Genomic DNA, 11872 nt, shown 5'->3' with positions numbered 1-11872 from the left:
TGTCATTTGTTCAAGTGCTTGAGTCAAGCTAGGCTCTTGTTGGCCAGATTGACCACTAGTCTCAACCTCGGCATGCAAGACCACTTGGCGTTCTCCAGCATTATCCGAATTGCTGGGTTGATCGCTCCCGGAGTTTCTAGGAACGACCCTATTGCGTAAATTCATGGCGTTATCATCAGTCATAACTTCAAGAAATATATATAAATTTACCTAATTTGGTGTCCCACCGGGCGTGCCAAAAATTGTTAGGAGCCGAACGTCCTGACCCTTGATCTGGTCAAAGATCTCCCTCGGGAGGAGTGTAGGAACTCGGAGCGGCTACGATTAATGACCCTCGAAGTTTGCGCCATTCGACTAGATCAAGCGATTCAGCTGATGAGGGATCGTATCGGCCGAATTTGAAAATCTTCACTCTAAAACTGGTTCGGCTGAATGAGCCGAATGTATGGACTGCACAGGACTAGGGTCGGCCGATGAGCCGAATGGATAGAACAGCACAGAAACTGGTCGGCCGAAAGAGCCGAATGCCTGTATATATATTGAAAATGACTTGTGAAAAATGGTTATGTATTATTTTCTTGAATTGCCCTTGTAAGTTTCACGTGGTTCTGTATCCTCCAGCATCTACTTTTGAATTTTGAACTTTTTATAATTTTGAATTTTTCAAGTCTCACCGGAATTCCTGTTTGAAATGGTTTTTATTATAGTCTATCTACAGAAACTGATCAAATTATGCGTCGAAACTCCCTCCTCGGCGTCAAAATTAGGTGTAAACATATTAATTTGTAGCATCTAGCCTTTTTTAGATATCACAAAATACACCTGGTAAATTAGTTGGATTTTAATTTCAAATTTTTATCTTGCAGATTTTGGGAGGCTTGTACATGCCGTGCAGGTAATACAAATTAGAGGGCTTCGAAATCTGGAGGGTCAAACCAGTAAAATGTATGAGAGTTAGGTCAACTAAACAAACACGGAAATTTCGGGCAAAAGGGAGACAGACAGCTATGTCCAACCAGCTAGCCCATCCGGCTGCCCGAAAACAGACCCGACCAAAGTCCTTGCACGCTCCAGAATTCCAACACGCAACTCTCAACTCTCATGTACAATGTAAAATCCACACAAGCTCCTCAAGAAACAAAACTTAGAAAAAAAAAATAAATAAAGAAATAGGATAAAAAAAATTCAAATCAAGGGAGGAAGAGTTGAAAACTTGGCATCGACTTTAAAGAAATGTACGGAGACGCCTAACGTATATGCAATTTTGAGAAGACTCCCTTAAATTCTATCTTTCTTTTATTAAGCCTTTGGTTTCTCGGAATTAAGTGATTTTTGCCTTAAAAATTTTAACCAACGAACGGTTTAATAACCAATAAAAATTTTAACTTAATTAAATATAAAAGGTTAAATAAAAACAATATGATAGTCGAGAAGGTCTGATAAGAAAATTAGCGAAACAGTTAAGAGGTCGGTTTCTAGAGGGTCTACATAATCGATGGTGTCCCCGTACATTTTTAACCTCTTAATATAACGTTCAACTAGTTCAAACACAAAATTTAAACTTCGTTTAGAATTACAGAAAAATTACTTTGCCTACAAATGCCATATTAATTTGTTTCCGTATGTGATACGGCTCCAAGCACTTGTCCCAGGAGGAATGATTTGTTTAATCTGCTTATCCTAAATCCTAAACTACACAGATAAAAAAGAACCCATATAATAAAACATGAACTACAAGTTAGAAAAAGGTCCAATCGCGATTGTTTGCAATCATGCATCATAATCTCAAAACAGGAAGCCATAAAAATAAGCTGATTCCAAAAGCAGTTTTCTGAAGAACAAGGAAAAGCTCTTTAAAACTTTTCTTCATTAATTTAACAACAACAAAAAGGAAAAGCTTATTGGGCGTGCTTCTGCCTCCCCTCCTTATAATTCGTGAGCGCCCATTGAAGAGGACCTCTACTAACGCCGACTCGTGGAAAGCGCTTTTTTCCACGTCATAACTTATTAGAACCCCCACCCACACAACCAATTAAAAGCGCTCGATCTTGGGTTCTATATAAGCCTCCCCCTTCTCCCTATTATTCGATACTCCATTCATTGTCCCATCCATTTACCTTGCTCCCTTTTCTGTTTTCTTTTTTGTGTAAGGTACCCATTTCCTTTAATTTTTTTTGTTTCACCTCTTATTTTTGGCTTAAACACGTTGATTATGCCAGTAGTTCCTTCGGGTTCTTCTTCAAAATGCTTCTTTTCTCTCCATTTTGTCCTAAAAATTGCAACTTCTCTTGTTTGTGGGTGTTTCGTGTACGATAGGTGTTGTTGCACTACTACTCTGCTTATTTAGTCGAACCTGTTTTTTTCCTCCTGGGAAAGAGAATAATGCTTCTTTCTTTGTGTTTGATGTATCTATTGTTTCCTCTTTTCCGCTCTTTCTTTCCCCACCCACAACGAGATTTCCGGGAACGCATTCCTTTTTTTTCTCGTTCCCTTTCCTTTATCACTTCCTGAATCTTCTCACCCACTAACTTTTCCTTTTTCTCTTTTTTTTTTTTTTTTCCTTTTTCGGAATGCTATTTTCTCTATTATATTTAAATTTCTATAATTGTAAATACAATGTAATATATATATATATATATATATATATATAGTAAAGCTTTTATACTATCGGGAAGTATAAAATAGTTGGTGCTTCCGATTTTTTAGCCTTTAGATCAACTACATTAATTATTTCTAATTATTAGATTAATATTATTAACTAATGGAGACCACTCAACCCTAAGGTCCTGTTTGGATCGCGGGATAAGCGGGGATAACGAAAGTTATCCCCGCTATTCCACCAAACGAGGTGAAATTTGGCCGGGATATTTTATCCCGGTCAAACCTTGCTATTCTCGATTATCCCGGAATAGCAAGGAATTTGCTATTCCATGCATTTGGTGAATAGTGTATTCCAGTGATGCTTAATCGAAAACTTAATTATAACTATAAATTGAATTAAACTAAGAATTAATAAATATATATAGATATTATTATATTATAGTGATTATCATTATTTTTATTAAAAATTTATTTTAAGTTGTATCGATTTATGACATATTCAATTTTCTATTAAATATTATAATAAATTTATATATAATTATATTTAAATATTAAATATTATAGATAAATTCTTTTTATTATATTAATTTTAAGCTAGAATTACTAAAGAAATTTATAAATATTCAATACTTACATAAATTATTTTTATTAAATGTTCCCAGCACACTATTTTATTTTAAAATTTTAAAAATTAAAATTTTAAATTTTTTAAAAATTATAATTTTATATTAAAAATAAAAAGTTCTAAAATTTAAATATTAGAGTTAGAAATTTTAAATTTAAATTTTGATAAGATTTAAATTTTGAAATTTAAAATTTGATATTTTATATTTTTTTAAATTTAAATATGATCTTAAATTTATTTGAAATTTTAAATTGTAAAAATTTTGAATTAAATTATAAATTTTGAATTTAAAAATTTAGTATTTTAAATTCTCAAAGCTTTAAAACTTTTAAATTTAGAAATAATTTAAAATATTAAAAATTCAATCCAATATAATAGTGACGATGAATATCACATTATTTTTTATTACAAAATCATTACTTTCCTTATTGCATCTGTACCTAACAATATTACTTAACCTAACCAAAACGCTCTTTTTTTAATTTTAGGAATAATACCCAATTTTCATCGCAATACGGCAATTGATACTAATCCTCGCTATAACCTCAACTTTATCTATCCCTGAATAGACTTTCTTATCCCCGAACCAAACGATACCTAAGGACCACCTCAATCCTAAAGGACCGGCTATCATTCCCATCCATGTAGATATTTTGATTCCAAAGGACTAAAAAATCTAAAGCACACAACTAATTTAAACTTCCGATACGCATAGTAGCTCTACCTAATATGTATATATATATTATTATATATATATTATATATTATATTCTATATTGCAGATAATATAGTTGAGAGTGAATAGATTATTTATTATTATTTTTTTCAATTCAGAGGATGTAGTTTAACATTATCTTTTATGTAATTATATTTATTATAATTATAATTCTATTAATTAGGTAAAAATATAAATATTTGATTCGAATCATCAGGTATTAATTACAAACTCCTATGTACATAGCGCTAGGAACGTCATATTCAATTATTTGGTACTCCTTTAAACTGTGGAATACAAGTTGAAATGCGGAGCAACCAACTTGTGTATTAGGAATTAGCGGATTTCTTGATTGGAAAGATCCAGTTTGTAAGATAGCGAGCCTTCTAGCACACTTATTTAATTAATCAAATTGACAAGGCAGCCATTGGATAAGTTAGTATATGTCTAATCGGATCCTCCTCTTTCCCTGATGAGCAGAATTGTGTACAGAATAAAAAAAGAAAAAAATAGCCCCCCCCCCCCGTATTTAATCTCTATTGGCAATTTACTCACATTGACTATATATTATTATATCTATATATATTTAACCTTCTCTCACTTGTTTCTGCGGTTTATGTTTCTACTCTCCCTTGTGGGGTAATTACTCCTCTTCTTTATTTTGTGTGTTCCTTCTTTTCTTGATCCTCTTTTGGTACTCAATCTGAGAAAGTAAATTTTGCTGTGTTATGATCTGAAGTATATTGTACTAAAACCCCTTGCTTGGGTTTGGGTCCTCTTTTTAATTTCTTCGCAATTGGATAGCAAGCTACTTGCACCTTCCCTTCCTTTCTTATTTCCTTTTTTTTTTTTTTTTTTTGTTAGGCTGATGAAGTTCTAGCGACAGATTATAGAGAGAAAAAAAAAGCCAATGTGTATCGACTATTATTTTGCATACTAATCTTTTAGTATTTTGTCAAGAGTTTTATAGCGTGTAATATTACCTGTTGACATTTGTTTCTTTCTAGATGTTTTCTGTATACGATTCAGCCATTTTAGCCACCTCTACTTTGTGGTATTTTTTTCGTTGTAACATCTCGGTTGGCAAGTCAACAAGTTTGTTAAGTATTTTCTTCCGTCCTCCTCTTCTGCTGAGTTTGAAGACGCCTTCTGAGTTCTCAAGTAGTATCTTCGAGGAGAGAGAAGGAGAAGCCATGCGCTGTCGGAAATTGACTCGACTTCCACAGCCTTCCGGCGAGCGCCTCGGCCGACACCGCTCTCCGCCCATCCCAATAACTAATCGCCATCTTTTCCAGGTACCCATTTCGTTACGCGTGACAAATTTTGTAGTGCTGGTCAAGAAATTTCATCTGAAAGCTTCATTCAGAAATGAATACATTTCTCTTCGATATCAAGATCTTAGCTTTTTTTTTTTTATTGCTCTTCGTATGTAAACAAACACCTTTCGATGAATTTTTTTTGTTTTTAATTTTTCTACCCAGGTATGTAAACCAAGGAAAAGGAATGCTGCAACGCCATCAGCTGCTCGCTGAGTTCGAAGCTGCCTGCTCGACCGGTGAGGTCGAGAAGCCTTCGGTGTTGGAAGAAGTTCTTCGAGCTGCTCAGGTAATACGCAGAAATCGCACTCAATTCGTCCACGTACTCCTTTGGTTCGTTAATGTCCCGTCGAGATCGATCCTGCAAACTGTTATCTGATAAAACTTGTGTGCTATGCTGCTTTGATTCAGGAAGCGATCGTGATTCCTCCGTGGGTCGCTCTTGCTATCAGGCCGAGGCCCGGCGTTTGGGAGTACATTAGGGTGCACGTCAGCGAGCTGGCCGTAGAGCAGCTGAGCGTCTCCGAGTACCTGCAATTCAAGGAACAACTTGTGAATGGAAGGTATGCTCATTTTCTCGTCGGAGATCGATACGTTTCAGTTTGTATATGTCTCCATTGAATTGTCACACTAGAAGTGCAAAGCTCGCTTACGTGTTCTTTAAATGATGATGAAGTATAACCTTTATTTAGAGAGAGCCCGTCAATATGGATGATCTCACTTATTCCCGACTCTGTTTTAATAAGTGTTTTGTGATATTGAATGGACACCCTTTATCTCATTTTAATCAGCAGCGAGAGCAACTTCGAGCTGGAGTTGGATTTCGAGCCCTTCAATGCTTCCTTCCCGCGCCCTTCGCAGTCAAAATCCATCGGCAACGGAGTGCAGTTTCTCAATCGCCACCTCTCGTCGAAACTGTTCCAGGACAAGGACTGCATGTACCCGCTGCTTAATTTCCTGCGCGCCCACAACTACAAAGGAACGGTATGCTCGCATCCTCTTTGTATAGCACCACCTTATATCGCTCTTCTCCTTCATGCGACACGAAGCATTTCCATTCTCCAATCATCCTTTTACAATCTGTTGGTCGGCTAGTGAAAAGTGGCTCTTTCGATTCTTTTGATACCACGCAGACGATGATGTTGAATGATAGAATTCAGAGCCTCAGCGCTCTCCAATCTTCTCTGAGGAAGGCGGAGGAGTATCTGTTGAGCATCCCTCAAGATACTCCCTACTCCGACTTCAATCACAGGTACTTTGTCTACTACTTGAGATTGTAATTCACATATCCCCTATAGCCAACGCATCGACTAATCATATACTGTTTTGAAATTTCAACGGCATGTACGTAGATTTCAAGAGCTTGGATTGGAGAAGGGTTGGGGCGACACCGCGAAGCGCACGCTCGAGACTATTCATCTGCTCCTCGAGCTTCTTGAGGCACCCGATCCCTGCAACTTGGAGAAGTTTTTGGGAACGGTTCCGATGATGTTTAATGTGGTCATTCTTTCTCCCCACGGTTACTTCGCCCAAGCCAATGTTTTAGGGTACCCTGATACAGGCGGCCAGGTACAAACACTTGAAAAAAACAAAAATTTGATCTGCATAATTGAAGTTACTGGTGATCAGACTCCTCTGAACCTGACTATTGTGTTTGCAGATTGTTTATATTTTGGATCAAGTCCGTGCTCTGGAGAACGAGATGCTCCTCAGGATTAAGCAACAAGGCCTCGACGTCACTCCGAAAATTCTCATAGTAAGTTTGATGATATACCATACATGTGTTTATTTAGATGCACAGATTTTAGCCTTGCGAAAATGGCCTACTGAGGAATGTATTACTGAAGTCTAATTTCCGTCGATTCAGGTGACCAGACTGCTACCTGATGCAGTCGGAACTACATGCGGGCAGCGTCTCGAGAAGGTCATCGGGACCGAGCACACGAGCATTCTCCGGGTCCCGTTTAGAACGGAGAACGGAATCCTTCGCAAATGGATTTCCCGTTTCGATGTTTGGCCATACCTGGAGACTTACACCGAGGTGCATGACATAATCAAGTCCGAGAAAAAAGAAAATTTCTGAGACAACTCTTGTATCCTAAATAGCAATAACTCTGAAGATTTCTTGCTTTGTTTATAGGATGTCGCGAACGAAATAGCGGGAGAACTGCAGGCCAAGCCGGATCTCATTATCGGAAACTATAGTGACGGAAATCTTGTAGCTTCTTTGCTAGCTCACAAGCTCGGAGTTACTCAGGTTTGTCTGCTCAACCATGATGTAGACTCGTCTTATTTACGTGAACTTAGTTTCTGGAATTTAACTCACATATATCCTTTCGTTCTCGGATAGTGCACAATCGCCCACGCCTTGGAGAAAACAAAGTATCCTAATTCGGACATATATTGGAAGGACTTTGAGAACCAGTACCACTTCTCGTGCCAGTTCACGGCCGATCTAATTGCCATGAACCATGCCGATTTCATCATCACCAGTACCTTCCAAGAGATTGCCGGAAGGTAATTGTACATATCGGTATCTCAGATTAATGAAATGAGTTATTTCCTATGCTTATGGTGAAGCTGATTGATTTGTATGTATCTTTATTTCAGCAAGGACACTGTGGGGCAATACGAATCTCACACCGCGTTCGCTCTCCCCGGGCTTTACCGAGTGGTTCATGGCATTGATGTATTCGATCCAAAGTTCAACATCGTCTCTCCTGGGGCTGACATGTCGGTATATTTCCCTTACTCGGAAGCGGATAAGAGGCTTACTGCCTTCCACCCGGAAATCGAGGAACTTCTCTTCAGCTCTGTTGAGAACGACGAACACAAGTAAGCATTTGTATCCAGTAAATACACAATAATTTACACAAATTTCCCCTGGCATGGGCTGATTCGTGAACTTAAAACTTCTGCAGGTTTGTTTTGGAAGATAAAAACAAGCCAATTATCTTCTCAATGGCGAGGCTGGACCGAGTGAAGAACATAACCGGTTTGGTCGAGTTCTACGGCAAGAACCCCCGGCTAAGGGAATTGGTGAACCTCGTGGTGGTGGCCGGCGATCATGGCAAAGAATCCAAGGATAAGGAGGAGCAAGCCGAGTTCAAGAAGATGTACAGCCTCATCGAGCAGTACAATCTCAATGGCCAAATCCGCTGGATCTCCGCGCAAATGAACCGGGTCCGCAATGGCGAGCTCTACCGTTACATTGCAGATACTAAAGGAGCTTTTGTACAGGTAAATTACAAAGCAAAATCTACCCTAGACTACCTGTCGACAACTACTATACACGCCTAGGCCACATTCAGGGGAAGTTTTCGATATTTCGATCATATCATAGTCTGAATCAAACTCCTAAATGAAACTCCTACTAAAATCTTACTAATTTGGAAGTTTCAGATCAAATAGAGAGAATATGTTGATTTTGAGTCTCACTGGTGTTTCTTTTTCTTTTTTTTTTTCCCACTTTCTCTTTCTTGTCTTAAGCCCGCCTTTTACGAAGCATTCGGGCTCACGGTAATCGAGGCGATGACATGCGGTCTCCCGACATTTGCGACATGCCATGGTGGACCCGCGGAGATTATAGTCGACGGCGTTTCGGGCTTCCACATTGATCCTTATCAGGGCGACAAAGCCGCTGAAATTTTGGTCAGTTTCTTCGGGAAATGCAAGGAAGATCCTACTTACTGGGACCAGATCTCGCAAGGAGGCTTGCGAAGGATCTATGAAAAGTATCTGTCACAACTCAGCAAAAGAAATTTATTTATTCCTATTAAAATTTCTCCACTTCAAATAAAAATTTGCGCCTTTTCTTTTATGTTCTTAGGTACACTTGGAAGCTGTACTCTGAGAGGTTGATGACGTTAACTGGTGTGTATGGCTTCTGGAAGTATGTCTCGAACCTTGAGAGGCGCGAGACCCGCCGTTACCTTGAGATGTTTTACGCGCTCAAATACCGTAGTTTGGTGAGTTTTTCCTTTTCGATCTTATCGTGTGTAAGTACTATGAAGTTTTGTTTAATTGGTTTCTGAATTTGGTGTTTATCGTCGATGCAGGCGAGCTCCGTTCCTTTGGCCGTTGATGGAGAGACTGCCGCCAACGGCACTGAATGATTGAAGTATAATTCAGAGATGCAAAGCCCTCCGAATACCGATGCTTCGTCTATTTTTTCCCCTCTTTTTTCAGTGTGTTTTATTTTGTGTCACTTTGATTTGGGCCTTGTTTTGTCTGACATTGTGGACGCTGTTGCTTGCTCCCTCGTTTGCGATTAATTATATAATGCTAAATGCCGTTGTTTCTCCGATTTCAAATTCTCCAGTAGCTGCACTTTTGACATCTTGATTGAGACTACGAGGCTAGCGGAATTTGAACTCAAAACTTTCTGTTCTGATATTATATGAAGATAGATACAGTTGCTCAATTTCAGTACATCTTTAATTATGATTGCAAAATGGATGAGGTAATATGTTGAGATGTTCTTTCTTGTGGCATGTTTTGTACTTGAGAAATAACAGTTTGATATTTGATAAACAGAAAGATGAAACTTTTAGAGTAGCTGTTGAAGTATTTGTGCAAGAAGTGTCAGTCTCTTTGAATAATTCTAAAACTCTACTCAAATCAACGTGTCTCTACAAACTAAGAGAGCTTCGAAATTTAGTGCTTACACTACTTACTGAGGTTTATATTTTGAAGAGCGCTTCGAAATTTAGTGCTTAAACTACTTATTGAGGTTTATATTTTGAAGAGCGCGTGAAAACTAATTGGAGTAGGAGAGTTTTACATGCTATTTGCTTCAAAACTCAAAAATGTCGAGTAACAAACAAATTATGTAATGTTTTTTTCTCCCATGAAAGCTAAAATGATATTGTCTTCAGGGGTTTAAGAATTTATTTGGGTCTTTTTTGTTTCTACTATTAATTGCAAGAAGGCATTAGACGAATTTTAATTAAAAAAAGAGTTATTTGTATTCTTATTTTGAAAAGTTTCAAATAGATATTGTTGTACAATTAGGGCTTTTTTATAAAATGCCCCTCCAAAATTTTGAAATTTGGAAAATGACCCTGTCAAAATTTTATTTGGAAAAATAATCCTTCTTTCGCCATGTGGGCGCCACGTCGTAATTTTGCTATGAAGGCGATGAATCATTCACCGCCTTTAATGCAAAACACCCAAATTAATCGAAATTTGTCTAAATCCTAAAATAGAATACAGATAAGACGGTGAATCATTCACCGTCTTTATAGCAAAATTTCGACGTGGCTTCCGCGTGACGAAAGGAGGGTTAGTTTTTCAAATAAAATTTTGATAGAGTTATTTTACCAAGTTCGAATTTTTAGGGGGTCATTTTATAAAAAAGCTCATACAATTATATCTCCTAGAACACTCTCCTTAAAAGTACCATAATAGAGGCCTCAATATCAAAATCTAATTTCTTATTTATTTCATAATATTCAACATGCTTGTGTGTAAAAAATCATAGATTTTGGTGACCATCTTCTATACTGTTGTTAATTTTTAAAAACTATTTGATGCGTAAGTAATAAACCTTTTAAATTTATAATGTCTTACTAGGGGTGGAAACGAGCCGAGCTCGAGCGAGCTTACCTCAGCTCAAGCTTGGCTTGAAATTAATTTCGAGCCTAAATTTAGGCTCAAGCACAGCTTGAAATTAATTCGAGCCGAGCTCGAGTGAGCCTAATTACGAGTCGAGCGAGCTCGAGCCCTAAACGAGCAGCTTGAAATTCTTAACATCATGCAATCTATAGTTTAATTTTTATAAAACATTATTTAAAATTTGATGCAAAAAATGTTTAATAGTTCAACATACAAAATAAATGCATAAAATACAATATTATAATATTAAAAAAATTAGAGAAAGCGACTCTGCAAGCAAGTGAAAAAGAGAGAGAGCAATTAGAGTAGGATTTTGCTGTTTAGTTTTGTGGACCTATAATCTAAATTCTATATACATATAGTTAAAGTATATAATATATATTATTTTATATATATATAGAGAGAGAGAGAGAGAGAGAGAGAGAGAGAGAGTTTGGCTACTATACTCTTATAAGTATAGACCCCTTTATACTCATAAGTTTTCGACCGTTAAATCTATCATTTTGATCATTTTCATCCGTTAAATCATACTATTCAACCAACTATCCTCTCAATTTTAGGGAACCACCATCATCCTAATTGCACATCAAACGGCCGAAAATTTATAAATATAAAAGAACCTATACACACAAGAGTATAGTAGCCCTAGGATATATATATATATAGAATTAGACTACTATACTATCTATAGTACCGGAGCTCCGGTACTATAGTCTTGTTTTCGATCTTAGGGTGTTCAAATTAACGATCCACACCGTTAAATATGATCTAGGGTATATGAAGTTCTTAGAAATAAAATTTTAGTTTTTTTCGACATCGTTTACTTAGTAAATAAATAATGTCAAAATGGACGGTGGAAATTGAATAATCTTTACATTTGAGCATAGGATTTTTAAATTTAAGATCAAGAATGTTAATCTTAATCTAGATAGTTTAAAGTATTTTCTATCAAAATTTGAAGAAATTTAGATTCTTCTACACCGTTAAACTCCAAACTCGC

The 11872-nt window shown here is 36.9% G+C and overlaps 1 pseudogene; it reads left to right on the top strand.

The window, feature by feature from the left end:
* The first annotated feature begins 327 nt into the window (after positions 1 to 327).
* Positions 328 to 9696, top strand: LOC109705587 (annotated as a pseudogene).
* The last annotated feature ends 2176 nt before the right edge of the window (positions 9697 to 11872 follow it).

This window comes from Ananas comosus, unplaced genomic scaffold (assembly GCF_001540865.1).
Source record: "Ananas comosus cultivar F153 unplaced genomic scaffold, ASM154086v1, whole genome shotgun sequence".
Classification (NCBI taxonomy): Eukaryota; Viridiplantae; Streptophyta; class Magnoliopsida; order Poales; family Bromeliaceae; genus Ananas; species Ananas comosus.
Note: the sequence above shows the minus strand (reverse complement) of the source record. Positions and strands in the feature narration are given on the sequence as shown.